Genomic DNA, 11394 nt, shown 5'->3' with positions numbered 1-11394 from the left:
TTTGTGTGGAGTTCTGCAGTGGTACGTTCCAGTGAGACAGGGTGGTTATGGTGGAGTACAGGTTCAGGGCATATTTTTGTGGATTTCTGCATTGGTACGTTCCAGTGAGACAGGGAGGTTAAGGTGGAGTACAGGTTCAGGGCATTTTTGTGTGGATTTCTGCATTGGTACGTTCCAGTGATACAGGGAGGTTATGGAGGGGTACAGTTTCAGGGCTAATTTGTGTGGAGTTCTACATTGGTACGTTCCGGTGAGACAAGGAGGTTCTGGGTGTGTACAGGTTCAGGGCATATTTGTGTGGAGTTCTGCATTGGTACGTTCCAGTGAGACAGGGAGGTTATGGAGGTTACAGGTTCAGGGCATATTTGTGTGGAGTTCTGCATTGGTACGTTCCAGTGAGACAGGGAGGTTATGGAGGGGTACAGGTTCAGGGCAAATTTGAGTGTAGTTCTGCATTGGTACGTTCCAGTGAGACAGGGAGGTTATGGAGGGTACAGGTTCAGGGCATATTTGTGTGGAGTTCTGCAGTGGTACGTTCCAGTGAGACAGGGAGGTTATGGTGGAGTACAGGTTCAGGGCATATTTTTGTGGATTTCTGCATTGGTACGTTCCAGTGTGACAGGGGTGTTATGGAGAGGTATAGGTTCAGGGCATATTTGTGTGCAGTTCTGCAGTGGTACGTTCCAGTGAGACAGGGAGGTTAAGGTGGAGTACAGGTTCAGGGCATATTTGTGTGGATTTCTGCATTTGTACGTTCCAGTGAGACAGGGAGGTTATGGAGGGGTACAGGTTCAGGGCATATTTGTGTGGAATCCTGCATTGGTACGTTCTAGTGAGACAGGGAGGTTTTGGAGAGGTACAGGTTAAGGGCATATTTGTTCGGAGTTCTGCATTGGTACGTTCCAGTGTGACTGGGAGGTTATGGAGGGTACAGGTTCAGGGCATATTTGTGTGGAGTTCTGCAGTGGTACGTTCCAGTGAGACAGGGTGGTTATGGTGGAGTGCAGGTTCAGGGCATATTTTTGTGGATTTCTGCATTGGTACGTTCCAGTGAGACAGGGAGGTTAAGGTGGAGTACAGGTTCAGGGCATTTTTGTGTGGATTTCTGCATTGGTACGTTCCAGTGAGACAGGGAGGTTATGGAGGGGTACAGTTTCAGGGCAAATTTGTGTGGAGTTCTGCATTGGTACATTCCAGTGAGACAAGGAGGTTCTGGGTGTGTACAGGTTCAGGGCATATTTGTGCGGAATTCTGCATTGGTACGTTCCAGTGAGACAGGGAGGTTATGGAGGGTACTGGTTCAGGGCATATTTGTGTGGAGTTCTGCAATGGTACGTTCCAGTGAGATAGGGAGGTTATGGAGGGGTACAGGTTCAGGGTATATTTGTGAGGAGTTCTGCGTTGGTATGTTCCAGGGTAACTGGGAGGTTATGGAGGGGTACAGGTTCAGGGCATATTTGTTTGGAGTTCTTCATTGGTACATTCTAGTGAGACAGGGAAGTTATGGAGGGTACAGGTTCAGGGCATATTTGTGTGGAGTTCTGCAGTGGGACGTTCCAGTGAGACATGAGGTTATGGACGGGTACAGGTTCAGGGCACATTTGTGTGGATTTCTGCATTGGTACGTTCCAGTGAGACAGGGAGGTTATGGAGGGGTACAGGTTCATGGCATATTTGTGTGGAGTTCTGCAGTGGGACGTTCCAGTGAGGCAGGGAGGTTATGGACGTGTACTGGTTTAGGGCATATTTGTGTGGAGTTCTGCATTGGTACGTTCCAGTGAGACAGGGAAGTTATGGCGGGTTACAGATTCAGGGCATATTTGTGTGGAGTTCTGCATTGGTACATTCCAGTGAGACAGGGATGTTATGGAGGGATACAGGTTCAGGGCATATTTGTGTGGTGTTCTGCAATGGTACGTTCCAGTGAGACAGTGAGGTTATGGAGGGTACAGGTTCAGGGCATATTTGTGTGGAGTTCTGCTTTGGGACGTTCCAGTGAGACTGGGAGGTTAACGTGGAGAACAGGTTCAGGGCATATTTGTGTGGATTTCTGCATTGGTACGGTCCAGTGAGACAAAGACTTTCTGGGTGGGTACAGGTTCAGGGCATATTTGTGTGGAATTCTGCATTGGTACGTTCCAGTGAGATAGGGAGGTTATGGAGGGTACAGGTTCAGGGCATATATGTGTGGAGTTCTGAAGTGGTACGTTCCAGTAAGACAGGGAAGTTATGGAGGGGTACAGGTTCAGGGCATATTTGTGTGGAGTTCTGCATTGGTACGTTCCAGTGAGACAGGGAGGTTATGCAGGGGTACAGGTTCAGGGCATATTTGTGTGGAGTTCTGCAATGGTACGTTCCAGTGAGACAGTGAGGTTATGGAGGCTACAGATTCAGGGCATAATTGTGTGGAGTTCTGCGTTGGGACGTTCCATTGACACAGGGAGTTTATGGACGGGTACAGGTTCAGGGCATATTTGTGTGGAGTTCTGTATTGGGTCGTTCCAGTGACACAGGGAGGTTATGGAGGGGAACAGGTACAGGGCATATTTGTGTGGAGTTCTGCATTGGTACGTTCCAGTGAGACAGGGAGGTTATGGAGGGTACAGGATCAGGGCATATTTGAGTGGAGTTCGGCATTGGTGCATTCCAGTGAGACTGGGAGGTTATGGAGGGGTACAGGTTCAGGGCATATTTGTGTGAATTTCTGCTTTGGTACGTTCCAGTGAGACAGGGAGGTTATGGAGGGTACAGGTTCAGGGCATATTTGTGTGGAGTTCTGCATTGGTACGTTCCAGTGAGACAGGGAGGTTTTGGAGGGGTACAGGTTCAGGGTATATTTGTTTGGAGTTCTGCGTTGGTACGTTCCAGTGTGACTGGGAGGTTATGGAGGGGTACAGGTTCAGGGCATATTTGTTTGTAGTTCTGCATTGGTACGTTCCAGTGTGACCGGGAGGTTATGGAGGGTACACGTTCAGGGCATATTTGTGTGGAGTTCTGCATTGGTACGTTCCGGTGAGACAGGGAGGTTATGGAGGGGTACAGGTTCAGGGCATATTTGTGTGGAGTTCTGCATTGGTACGTTCCAGTGAGACAGGGAGGTTATGGAGGTTACAGGTTCAGGGCATATTTGTGTGGAGTTCTGCATTGGTACGTTCCTGTGAGACAGGGAGGTTATGGAGGGGTACAGGTTCAGGGCAAATTTGAGTGTAGTTCTGCATTGGTACGTTCCAGTGAGACAGGGAGGTTATGGAGGGTACAGGTTCAGGGCATATTTTTGTGGATTTCTGCATTGGTACGTTCCAGTGTGACAGGGGTGTTATGGAGAGGTATAGGTTCAGGGCATAATTGTGTGCAGTTCTGCAGTGGTACGTTCCAGTGAGACAGGGAGGTTAAGGTGGAGTACAGGTTCAGGGCATATTTGTGTGGATTTCTGCATTTATACGTTCCAGTGAGACAGGGAGGTTATGGAGGGGTACAGGTTCAGGGCATATTTGTGTGGAATCCTGCATTGGTACGTTCTAGTGAGACAGGGAGGTTTTGGAGAGGTACAGGTTAAGGGCATATTTGTTCGGAGTTCTGCATTGGTACGTTCCAGTGTGACTGGGAGGTTATGGAGGGTACACGTTCAGGGCATATTTGTGTGGAGTTCTGCAGTGGTACGTTCCAGTGAGACAGAGTGGTTATGGTGGAGTACAGGTTCAGGGCATATTTTTGTGGATTTCTGCATTGGTACGTTCCAGTGAGACAGGGAGGTTAAGGTGGAGTACAGGTTCAGGGCATTTTTGTGTGGATTTCTGCATTGGTACGTTCCAGTGATACAGGGAGGTTATGGAGGGGTACAGTTTCAGGGCAAATTTGTGTGGAGTTCTACATTGGTACGTTCCGGTGAGACAAGGAGGTTCTGGGTGTGTACAGGTTCAGGGCATATTTGTGTGGAGTTCTGCATTGGTACGTTCCAGTGAGACAGGGAGGTTATGGAGGTTACAGGTTCAGGGCATATTTGTGTGGAGTTCTGCATTGGTACGTTCCAGTGAGACAGGGAGGTTATGGAGGGGTACAGGTTCAGGGCAAATTTGAGTGTAGTTCTGCATTGGTACGTTCCAGTGAGACAGGGAGGTTATGGAGGGTACAGGTTCAGGGCATATTTGTGTGGAGTTCTGCAGTGGTACGTTCCAGTGAGACAGGGAGGTTATGGTGGAGTACAGGTTCAGGGCATATTTTTGTGGATTTCTGCATTGGTACGTTCCAGTGTGACAGGGGTGTTATGGAGAGGTATAGGTTCAGGGCATATTTGTGTGCAGTTCTGCAGTGGTACGTTCCAGTGAGACAGGGAGGTTAAGGTGGAGTACAGGTTCAGGGCATATTTGTGTGGATTTCTGCATTTGTACGTTCCAGTGAGACAGGGAGGTTATGGAGGGGTACAGGTTCAGGGCATATTTGTGTGGAATCCTGCATTGGTACGTTCTAGTGAGACAGGGAGGTTTTGGAGAGGTACAGGTTAAGGGCATATTTGTTCGGAGTTCTGCATTGGTACGTTCCAGTGTGACTGGGAGGTTATGGAGGGTACAGGTTCAGGGCATATTTGTGTGGAGTTCTGCAGTGGTACGTTCCAGTGAGACAGGGTGGTTATGGTGGAGTGCAGGTTCAGGGCATATTTTTGTGGATTTCTGCATTGGTACGTTCCAGTGAGACAGGGAGGTTAAGGTGGAGTACAGGTTCAGGGCATTTTTGTGTGGATTTCTGCATTGGTACGTTCCAGTGAGACAGGGAGGTTATGGAGGGGTACAGTTTCAGGGCAAATTTGTGTGGAGTTCTGCATTGGTACATTCCAGTGAGACAAGGAGGTTCTGGGTGTGTACAGGTTCAGGGCATATTTGTGCGGAATTCTGCATTGGTACGTTCCAGTGAGACAGGGAGGTTATGGAGGGTACTGGTTCAGGGCATATTTGTGTGGAGTTCTGCAATGGTACGTTCCAGTGAGATAGGGAGGTTATGGAGGGGTACAGGTTCAGGGTATATTTGTGAGGAGTTCTGCGTTGGTATGTTCCAGGGTAACTGGGAGGTTATGGAGGGGTACAGGTTCAGGGCATATTTGTTTGGAGTTCTTCATTGGTACATTCTAGTGAGACAGGGAAGTTATGGAGGGTACAGGTTCAGGGCATATTTGTGTGGAGTTCTGCAGTGGGACGTTCCAGTGAGACATGAGGTTATGGACGGGTACAGGTTCAGGGCACATTTGTGTGGATTTCTGCATTGGTACGTTCCAGTGAGACAGGGAGGTTATGGAGGGGTACAGGTTCAGGGCATATTTGTGTGGAGCTCTGCATTGGTACGTTCCAGTGAGACAGGGAGGTTATGGAGGGGTACAGCTTCAGGGCAAATTTGTGTGTAGTTCTGCAGTGGGACGTTCCAGTGAGACATGAGGTTATGGACGGGTACAGGTTCAGGGCACGTTTGGGTGGACTTCTGCATTGGTACGTTCCAGTGAGACCGGGAGGTTATGGAGGGGTACAGGTTCAGGGCATATTTGTGTGGAGTTCTGCATTGGTATGTTCCAGTGAGACAGGGAGGTAATGGAGGGGTACAGGTTCAGGGCAAATTTATGTGTAGTTCTGCATTGGTACTTTCCAGTGAGACAGGGACGTTATGGAGGGTACAGGTTCAGGGCATATTTCTGTGGAGTTCTGCAGTTGTACGTTCCAGTGAGACAGGGAGGTTATGGACGGGTACAGGTTCAGGGCATATTTGTGTGGATTTCTGCAGTGGGACGTTCCAGTGTGATAGGGAGGTTATGGACGTGTACAGGTTCAGGGCATATTTGTGTGGAGTTCTGCATTGGTACGTTCCAGTGAGACAGGTTAGTTATGGCGGGGTACAGGTTCAGGGCATTAAGCAGATCCACATAAAAAGATGTCACCGGAAAACAGCATCCACCGTCAGAAGTCGTCACCATCCTGCCATGCTCTTTTTGCGCTGCTGTCATCGGGTAGATGGTACAAGAGCCTCAGGACTCTCACCGCCACGTTCAAGAACAGTTACTACCCATCAGCAATCAGACCTTTGATCAACAGGTGATACGCTCACATGCCCATCCATTAAATAATCTGACAACCAATGATTTGACTTCAGAAACTTTTATATATTGATTAGCTGAGTATGCCAGGAGGAGCTCAGCAGACCAGGCAGCATCTGTGGAAAAGCGTAAGCAGTCGACGTTTCGGGTCGAGATCCTTCACCGTGTATTTTTTTCCCCTGAATAAATCACTCACCCAGAATTCGGTGTAGGGTGACCTGTTGCAATACGATGAACAGTGTCAAAAACATAATCTTATCCTTCAACAGTTTTTCTAATCCACCTCAACAACCCAAGGTTTGTTTACAGAAGCAACGTCGCCTCGATTGAACGCTTAAAGACAAATTTTGTCAGGAGTGGGATTCGAACCGACGACCCCAGACGTCGGAAGACTTCATTCCTTGAGTCTGGCGCCTTAGATCACTCGGCCATCCTGACAACTTTTGATGTGTGTTTGAGAACGGAATAAATGCCTGATTTGTAAGAAACGTCATATCCACTCAACCACATATATCATCCTGTCAATCGGAAATGAAAGCGAGAGTGTTACAGTTTGTTCAGGTTAGGCAACTTCTGTGTAAAGTAAAGCTGTAAAATATTACAATTCGAAGACTCGTGAGACGCGTCTCGGCAAGAATTTGGGAAGGACGTTTGTTGAGATGGATGAGAACGCCTGGAAGACTCATCGCTTTCGCATTTAGGGAAGCGGAGAAATAAACGTTTATAGACAGTTCTGAATCTAAAAACTATGTGGGAATTGATCGCAACAATGTCAACAGAAACTGAACGCAGGAGGTTCAATTATATCCGGCAACGCTGATTTACAGATGGATGTTGGAAAGTAGACTATAGGGCCCAATAATCTGATGAATTTGGAATAAAGCGAAGGTTCAATGACAGTCAGAATGTTTTTCAGGTTTGTAGGTCAATGATTAATCTGAGAATGGAGACGGAAACAGGGTCTTTTGGACGTTAGAGCAGCGGCCTTTCTGAGAGATGAGACGCTTAACAGAACGTAATTCGCTCAGGTTCTCAGATCCAGTGTTAAAGGCACAGAACACATTAAAGTAAGACAGGGACAAGCGGGCAGCCACCGTCTAAGTTGAAGGCTCCTCGCGGGATGTGGGAGGCGGGGAGACCTCCGGAGTTCCTGATGACGACACCTGAGAGAAGTGCACACAGCTGCATCTTGTAACAATCCACCCTATGGCGTGATGGACTAGGACACATAGAGTGGTAGATACACCCACGGTGCAGGACATAGGGAACTGTGGGACAGTCAGGAAGAGGAAAGGATTTAAAGAGGCAGTGCAGACTATCCCTATGGCCATCACCATCAGAAACATCTGGATGCGGTTTGTGGTTGGATGACCTTGTAGGAAAAAGCCACAGCGGTCGGACCTCTGGCACTGAGTCTGGTTTTCTGACTCAAAAGGGAAGGGGAAGACAGATTCCTGGATGGTATGTTACCTCCCGGGTGCCAGGGTCAGGGACGACTTGGATCAAATCTGGAATATTTTTAGCAGGAGCGTGAGCAGGCAGCGGTTGTGGTCCGTTTAGGTACCAATGACATCGGAGTGACGACTTTATGCAATGGAAATTCAGAGAGTTAGGTGCTGAGGAGGAGGGCAGGATCTTCGGGGTTGTGACAGCGACACGTGGCGTGTCCTAATGAGGCGAGAAATGGAATTATGATACAGATTAACACGTGGCTAAGGGTTTGGTATAGGAGACAGGCCATACGATTTTTCGAGTACTGATCTCTTTTCCATGGAAGCTGAGACCTGTGGATAAAGACGGTTTGTGTGTGAACTGGAAGTGTAGTAATATCGTGTCGGAAAGTTAGCTAGAGCTGCATGATGAAGCTTAAACTACATTTACAGGGGAATTGGAACCAGGGTGCCAGAACAGCTAATGCGGAAATTGTGCAGACATGTTGATAAGATCTCGCACAACGTCAGGAATGCAATCATTGAGCAAGGTCCAACTGGTGACCTGAGGTGCGTATGTTTCAGTCGTAGAAGTATCTGAGAATAAGCCGATGAACTCACTGCTTAGATCAAAACCTGGAATCATGGTATCTTAGCCGATAATGAGACTGGGTTGCAGGAGAGTCTGGTCTGGCAGTTCAGTATTTCAGAGTTCCTTTGCTTCAAAAGTGATAGAGCGGGATGGACTAAAGGAAGGGAGTAGAGTTAATAGTCAGGGAAAATTCTCGGCTGTCTTCCGTCAGTGCAGATGCTGAATTCGACTAATCCAGGTTCCTTTCCTTCGCGGGGTCGTTTAACGCGCTCAAAGGCACGGACAGCCGCTCAATTGGTGAAACCGTGAACAAGGAAAGGTATGATCACGTTAATGGGGAAAGATTACTGACCACCCAATGGACAAGAGTATTTAGACGGCCAACTTTGAGGAGATATCGCAAACAATTGCAAAGGCATTACGGTTGTTAGAGTAGGTGTTTTTAACATTCCTCCCGTTGACTGTTAATTCCACACTTGTAAAGGACAAGATGGGTAGGAGATCGTCCAACATGTTCAGGATAGTTTTTATCGTGCGCTGACGGCCCAACGAGAGCGTGCGCGATACTTGAACTGCTATGATGAAATAAATGAAACAGGACAAGCGAAAGAAGCTTTATTTAACGAACACTTTGTATATCGTGATCACAATGCCATTGGTTTCAATATAAATATGGGAAAAAAGATCGTTCTAGTCCGTGCGTTGAGATTTTTCATTGGGGAAGGTCAATTTGGACGGTATTGAAAAACATTTAGCTATTGTCGATTGAGGCAGGATGTTTTCTGGTAAGAGGGACGCGTTCAGAAATGAAAATCGGAGCGCAGAAAGCTCGTATGGGCCTATCAGAAATAAAAATATAGACAACAAGAGTAAATAACCTTTGTTTTCAAGAGTAATGGTGTTTTGGCACATCGCTACCGATGCCGGCGGAGACGGGCGAGGTCCCTCACTATGATTTGGCTGCTGTTTTCACTAAAGACACGTAGACCTCTGGGGGAGAGTTTGTGGTGTAGAGGACACTAAATGAGCCTAATTCGGCCGGATTGTTATGTCTTCAAGTCATTCCAACAGATTTTTGAGGCCAAATTTTCTCTTGACGGAACCATGCTGTCTCTGGTCTACTTCATCATGTGTCTGAGACTTCACCCTTAATGATTGACTCCAACACCTTCTCATCCGCTGTGGTCAGACTGTCCAGCTTAGAATCTTCCTGTCTTCTGAATCTCCATGCTTGAAATGTGAAGTGATATTTCCAATTTTCCAGTCCTCCAGAAAAATTCTAGAACCGAGTGGTTGTTGCAAGATCATCACTAATACCCCACCATGTCTTCAGCCAGCGCTTTTTAAACTCTGGGGTGTGCAGCATCTGATCGTTCCAGTCTACCTTCGGACACTTGAGTTAGTCACTTACCATCTCTCCGGTCATGGTAACTTCACACACTTCATACCCCTGACACCTGTAACTTCCATCACGCGGCTGGTGCTTTCCAGACTGAAGACTGATGCAATATACTATTTAGTTCGTCCGGTATTTCAAGGTCCCACAGCGCTACATCTCCAGCATCGCTGCCAACGATCTCGCTACTTTTGATACTTTATGTATCAGAAGAAATTTTTGGTAACTTTACTAATATTATTAGTCAGCTTACTTTCGTACTCTATTTTTACCTTCATAATGCCTTTCCAGTACTCCAAATTCCAACTAATATTGCTCAATTGTACTTTTTATTACTCAATTGCTCTTTTGCTTTTTTATATTGGTTTTGAAATCTCGTATTAAGACTTTAAGATATAAGAAAGAAGTAGGCCATACGGCCTATTCAGTCTGCTTCGCCAGTCAATCATGGACTGATCCTAAACATCCATCATTCTCACGATCCTGTCTCTTCACCCCATAACCTTTGAGGCCCTGGCTAATCAAGAACCCATCCAACCCTGACATAAATACACCGAGTGGCCTGGACTCCACAGACGCTCGTGGCAACAAATTCAACAGATTTACCACCCTCTGACTAAACAAATTTCTCCTCATCTCAGTTCTAAATGGACGTCCTTCAATCCTGAAGTCGTGTACTCTTGTCCTAGAATCCCCTACAATGGGAAATAACTTCGCCATTTCTGATCTGTTTAGACATTTTAACATTCGGAATGTATATGATATCCGGCTCAATCTCCTGAACTCCATGGAATACAACCCAAGAGCTGCAAAATGTTCCTCATACGGTAACCCTTTCATTTCTCGAATCATTAAGGTGAATCTTCACTGAACCATCTCCAACAGCAGTATACCTTTTCTAAAATAAGAGCCTCAAATTGCACACAATACTCTACTGTGGTATCACGAGTGCCTTATAGAGCCTCAACATCACATCCCTGCTCTTATATACTATAGATCGAGAAAGTAATGCCAACAGTGCATTCGACTTCCTCAGAAACGTTTCAACTTGGAGGCTAACCTTCAGGGTATCTTGCCCAAGAACCCCCAAGTCCCTTTGATCTCTGTATTTTGGATTATCTCTCCATCCAAATAATTGAATGCACGTTTACCTTTTCCTTCAAAATGCATGGCCATACAATTTCCAACATTGTATTTCATTTTCCACTTCTTTGCCTGTTCTCCTAAATGATCTAAGTCGCTCTGCAAGCTCTCTGTTTCCTCGACACTTCCCGCTCCTCACTTAAGCTGCACCGGTGAAACACTACTGGTAACCGGCACCCAGACCAGTTGCGCAGGAGTTTACTTTCAGAAATCTATACAGGCCTTGTCCTGTCTTGTCATGTGCCTGCAGGTACTCCGTAATCTCATCCCTAACATCGATTCCGACAACTTCCCAACCACTGATAACTGGCTAACAGGCCTTTTTAAATAGTGAAATAACGTTTGCAATTTTTCTGTCATCCGGTACGCCAGAATCTATGGATTCTTGAAAGATTATTGTTAATGCCTCCACAATCTGTAGAATTAAAAATGTGGGGGTATAGCTCAGTGGTAAAGTATCTGACTGCAGATCAAGAGGTCCCTGGTTCAAATCCAGGTGCCCCGTTCAAAAATAAACAAAAGTGACCACAGCGATGATATAGAATGTAATTTCATTTATTGAAGATTAATTGCGCTAATGTGAGGTGCTAAATTTTGCTTGGACTGATCAAAATAGGCCACACATGGTAAATGGTAGGACACTGAGGAATGCAGTAGAACAAAGTGATCTAGGAATAATGATGCATAGTTCCCTGAAGGTGGCATTTCATGTGGATAGGTTGGTGAAGAAAGCTTTTTCTATGCTGGCCTTTATAAATTA

The 11394-nt window shown here is 46.5% G+C and overlaps 1 non-coding gene across 1 annotated transcript; it reads left to right on the top strand.

Moving 5' to 3' along the window:
* Positions 1-11067: 11067 nt before the first annotated feature.
* On the top strand, positions 11068-11142 carry trnac-gca (transfer RNA cysteine (anticodon GCA)). The gene has a single exon. It is a non-coding gene; the product is annotated as a tRNA-Cys (tRNA).
* Positions 11143-11394: the final 252 nt, after the last annotated feature.

The sequence above is a fragment of the Hemitrygon akajei genome, unplaced genomic scaffold, assembly GCF_048418815.1.
Source record: "Hemitrygon akajei unplaced genomic scaffold, sHemAka1.3 Scf000114, whole genome shotgun sequence".
In the NCBI taxonomy this organism is placed as follows: domain Eukaryota; kingdom Metazoa; phylum Chordata; class Chondrichthyes; order Myliobatiformes; family Dasyatidae; genus Hemitrygon; species Hemitrygon akajei.
The sequence above is the reverse complement of the archived record's forward strand: the minus strand, read 5'-3'. Positions and strand labels throughout refer to the sequence as shown.